Genomic DNA, 5,454 nt, shown 5'->3' with positions numbered 1-5,454 from the left:
ATGGACTCTGTGTTTCTAACAAGCTCCCTGGTGGTGTTCATGCTGCAGGTCCTTGTCTGTGGAGCACAGTTTGAGAGCAAGGCTTTGCCTTTGTGCTAGAGTCATATGTAGCTAGTTTTTACATCTTCTCCATGAGGAATCTTCTGTATATATGATTTTGACAGAAAACTTTTCACATAACTGTATATGTGTGGATAAATTCTGTGTTCAATTATCTTATACAAGGTCTCTTGAGTGACATCAAATAATTTATATTTGAAAAAAATTGTAATAGGCAGAATAAGGGCTTCTGAAAGATGTCCACATCCTAATCCAAAGGACTTTTGAAAACATTCGTTTACAGAGTAAGGGTAATGTAGCCAGTAGATGGGTTAAGGCTGCTAATCATCGATCTTGCTATAAAAAGATTAGCCTAGATTATCCATATGGAATTAGTGTAATCACAGTGGTCCTCTAAATGTAAAGAGGGAAGGGGTGCCTGGGTGGCTCACTAGGTTAATAGTCTGGCTCTTGATTTTGGCTCTCGTCATGATCTCACAGTCTGTGGGATTGATCCCCATTTCTGGCTTTGTGCTGACAGAGCAGAGCATATTTGGGATTCTCTCTCTCCCTCTCTTTCTGTGCCCTTCCCTTGTTCATGCTTAGTCTCTGTCTCTCAAAATAAATAAACCAATAAACATTTAAAATATGGAGGTGGAGGACAAAGAATTGGAATCAGAGAGACATGTTCACACTCTATGCTGTGGGCTCTGAAGATAGAGGAAGGGCCTCAAGACAAGAAATGCAGGCAGCCACTAAAAAGTGAAATAGGAATGAAATGAAAGTGAATTCTCCTGCGGAGTGTCCAGAAGGATCACAGCCCTGCAGACCTCTCAATTTTAGCCCAATGAGACCCATTTCAGGCTTCTGACTTAGAAACTATGGCTAAATTTTTGTTTGAAGCCATGAGTGTGGTCATTTATTACAGCAACCTCAGGAATCCAATCCAGAAGTTTGTTCAGAATTGTTTATAGGAATAGGGTTTGAGCCTTTCAACTATTTCACTCACATTTGCGAATGAAATCCTACCTTAAATGGAAAGAAAATTTAGTTTCAGTTTGGAGATGTTCTGCCGCATTTGCTGAACAGTGATTTCTCACTACATAAATGTAAATGTGGTCTTTGACTCTGAGGTCTTTGAAGATTTGAGATAAAAAACAATTCCTTTTTAATATTAAGGTCACCTTTTCCGTTTTAAATCGTTGTGTCAAGATTCTACATTTTTTCCAGTTTATGTCGATTCATTACTATCCTTGCCCTGCCGTATTTCACTCTTTCTTTCAACATAATAGATGGGATTTCAATAAGCCTGTGTCTACATGTATGCTTATTGATGTGTTTATTTGAGAGAAGATGTTTATTAATGAACACACATATACACATACTCACACTCCTAACCTTGAACATTTTCTTTAGATTCAACAAAGTATTCTACGCATTTCATTTATTCCTCACACCACCTGTCTGACGTTAGGGTTCATTACCCCAATTACTTTCAGAAATAAGGAAATTGAGGCTCAATTGGATTACATTTTGACAATTATTTAATAAAGCAGTTAAAACTTAGTGTACATCTTCTTAAATTATAGACAAATGGAGCCACATAGTATATAATCTTTTTTTTTAACATTTCACCTTTTATTAAGGTAAGTGTGTGAAAATAATTTAATAGGACCAGATCTCTTCATGAACTTTCAGCTTAAAAACTCTTTTCCAAAAAATTCTTTTCTTATAAAAAGCCACCCCAGTATCTGAAAAGAGTAATGAAGAATTTTGAACTCAGTTTATTTTTTTAAAATTGAAATTCAAGTTAGTTAACATCTAGTGTAACATTGGTTTCAGGAATAGAACCCAGTGATTCATCACTTACATGTAACACCCAGTGCTCATCCCAACAGGCACCCTGATTAATGCCCATGTAATTTTTGATACTGCTACTATAAACATTGGGGTGCATGTGCCCCCTTGAATCAGCACTTTTGTGTCCTTTGGATAAATACCCGTAGTGAAATTCCTGGATCATTAGGCAGTTCTTTTTTTAGTTTCTCGAGGAATCTCCATCCTATTTTCCAGAATGGCTGTATCAGTTTGCATTCCCACCAACAGTGCAAAAGTGTTCCCCTTTTTCCATATGAGAGCCCCCTTTAAGTCTTTGTTCCTCAGGCTGTAGATGAAGGGGTTCAGCATGGGTGTGACCACCGTGTACACCACCGAGGCTGTTGCACTTGAATGGGAGTTCTGGGTAGCAGCGGAGCTGAGGTACACTCCTAAACCCGTAAAATAAAATAAGGAGACGACTGAAAGATGAGATGCACAGGTGGAAAATTCTTTATACTTGCCCTGAGCTGATGAGATCCCACGGATGCAGGAAACTATCTTAGAGTAAAAGTAAAGAATCCCAATGAAGGGACCGCCAGTCAGCAGTATAATTCCAGAATACATCACCATGTTATTGAGAAAAGTGTCAGAACAGGCAAGTTGGATCATCTGATTGAGTTCACAGAAAAAGTGGGGGATTTCCAAGACTGCACAGAAGGACAGCCTCAATACCATTAGGCTTTCTAACAAGGAATTCAAAATGCACATGATCCAGGACACTAGAACCAGCAGTCCACAGAGCTGGGGGTTCATGATGACCATGTAGTTCAGAGGGTGACAGATGGCCACAAAGCAGTCATAAGCCATCATGGTCAGGAGAAAGATGTATAATTCTACAAAGAGTAGGAAAAAAATACATCTGTGTGATACAGCCTGCATAGGTTACGACTTTGCTCTGAGTCTGGATGTTCCACAGCATCTTTGGGATGACAGTAGAGGTGAAGCAGATGTCTACAAAGGATAGGTTGGCAAGAAAGAAGTACATGGGCGTGTGGAGGTGGGAGTCAGAGCTGACGGCCAGGATGATGAGCAGATTTCCAAACACAATGATCAGATACATGGAGAGGAAAAGCCCAAATATAAAGGGCTGTAATTCTGGTTCATCTGATAATCCCAGAAGAAGAAATTCTGAAATTTGAGTATCATTGCCTGGCCCCATTTGGTGGTGGTGGTGGTGGTGACTAGAAATCAGGGGAAAAAAGATTGATATTAACACAAATGAGCATTAATAACATGGCATAAATGCTATAAATACAATGATGTCGATGGAGGGGGGGAGAGAAGGCATAAAAGAAAGTGGTTAGGTCATTAATTTGCGAGGAGTTTAGGAAGACCTAAAAGCAAGGTGACATTTGAAGAGAGACCCCTGAGATGTCTGTACAGAAGACACGAGGTTATCTGGGGAAGTGTGTGCTCTGCAGGAAGAAGAGCCAGTTCAAAGTCACTGAGGAAGGCACTTGTTTTGGGTATCCAGGTACCAAAATGGAGCCAGTGTGGTCAGAAAATGAATAAGAGGGAGGTGACGGCAGGGAGTGTTGAGGAATGAAGTCACGTCCCTGTTACAGATGAAACATCACAATACAGAGAGTCCTTCCTTCACCCAATATTCCTTGCACTCTATTAATTTTGTTTCCAAGGAATCCTGCAAATAAAATGGATCCCCTTCTTACTTCCAATGATGGTTAACATTCTGGCATCTGTATTTTGACGGTCCACACTGGACCACTACAGACTCCTGTGATCATGTGACTACCAGGTTCGTCTCACCCCCAGCTACAATATATTTAGGAAAGAAATAATACTAGTGAAGTTCTCAATATCAAATTGTCATTACCCTAAAGAATATAGAATAGTAGCTGAATTCCAGTTGGTAAGATTCCCATGAACATGAAAACATGGTGCTCCATTTTAATATGACCATTCTGTTCTGTATTTAGAGAAGCATAAAAAGACTCAAAAGGAGATGGAGAAAAGGAAAATGGGGAGAAAGATCTCATAAGCCCAGGTGGTCTCTGAGTGACCATGATTATGAGAAAGCTTCCTTGGTTCTGGCTACATTCCAATCCTTGGTTTTGCCCCATCACACCCAGTATAACTCATAAAGCAACAAAACTCAATTTCTCCAACAGAGAAAAGAGTGTTCTGTTTATCGTGTCACGACACATAACATATGAACATCCACTAGAAATGTGAATAAAAAGAATAAATCCCCAATTGACCAAAGCAAATACACAGCATACAAAAACAGCAGAAATTTATTAAGAGGAAATGGTAACAGGCATTTCTATGTGATATTACATGCACATTTTTTGTTTGTTTTAAATTTTTTAATGTTTATTTATCATATTTGAGAGAGACAGAGATTGTGAACAGAGTAGGGGCAGAGAGGTGTGTGTGTGTGTGGGGGGCGAGACACAGATTTAAAAACAGGCCTGACACGGGGCTTGAACTCACGAACCGTCAGATCATGACCTGAGCCGAAGTTGGATGCTCAACCAACTGAACCACCCAGGCGTCCCTACATGCACAATTTTTGAATCAGTTAATGTGTTTTGAATTTTAGTTCTACCAAAAAAACATTAACTCTTCCTGAATTCAGGAACACAACCAATCCATTCTAAAATGTTAAGATTCTCACTGGTATAGTGGGGGTAGTAGTTGGTATGCATCCTCCTAAGGTGGTCAGCAGATTAGGTGAATATATATAAAAGGCTCAGCATAGATCCTTCCTGTTAGTATGTGAGTGGCTGCTCTTTTAGTTCAGTCGTGTGTGTGTGTGTGTGCATCCACGTGGATTTGAGTGTTTGCATGTGCACACATGCTTGATCATAGTGTCTAAACAAAATTGAACAATAATCCAACACTAGCATTTTATAGAAAAGATGTAAAAAAGCAACAGTCACATCCACACAGGTCTCTGATTCAGAATGAAATGGGTAAAAACTTGAAAATAAAAGAATAGGAAAATATACTTTTTAATACACAGTGGAGGAAGCAGCAGTAGTGCTATAATTTTATCATATGTAACCATAAATTGACTCAACCAGTGGATGGAAAAGACGTGGGGGATCTCCAGTTGAATATAAAAGATGATGTTGCACATAATGACAGGAGGTGAGTCCTATTTTAAAAACAGATCTATGTTTTGGCTATTGTTGACATTGCTGCTATGAACATTGGGGTACGAAATGTCCATCACCTGACGAATGGATCAGGAAGATGTGGTATATATTCACGATGGAGTACTACATGGCAATGAGAGGGAATGACATATGGCCCTTTGTAGGAAAGTGGATGGACTTTGAGGGTGTCATGCTGAGTGAAGTAAGGCAGGCAGAGAAGGACAGAAACCATATGTTTGCACTCATAGGTCTAGCAGGAAAACAGGAGAGACCTAATGGAGAACCAGGGGGAGCGGAGGAGGGAGAGAGAGTTGGGGAGAGAGAGGGATACAAAACTTGAGAGACTATTGAATGCTGAGAATGAACTGAGGGTTGAGGGGGAAGGGGGAGGGGGGAAAAGAGGTGGTGGTGATGG

General features: G+C 39.9%; 1 pseudogene; it reads right to left on the bottom strand.

Moving 5' to 3' along the window:
* Positions 1 to 380: 380 nt before the first annotated feature.
* LOC115274383 lies at positions 381 to 2,977 on the bottom strand (annotated as a pseudogene).
* Positions 2,978 to 5,454: the final 2,477 nt, after the last annotated feature.

Source organism: Suricata suricatta, chromosome 12 (assembly GCF_006229205.1).
Source record: "Suricata suricatta isolate VVHF042 chromosome 12, meerkat_22Aug2017_6uvM2_HiC, whole genome shotgun sequence".
Classification (NCBI taxonomy): Eukaryota; Metazoa; Chordata; class Mammalia; order Carnivora; family Herpestidae; genus Suricata; species Suricata suricatta.
This window is presented reverse-complemented; position numbering and strand designations above follow the sequence as displayed.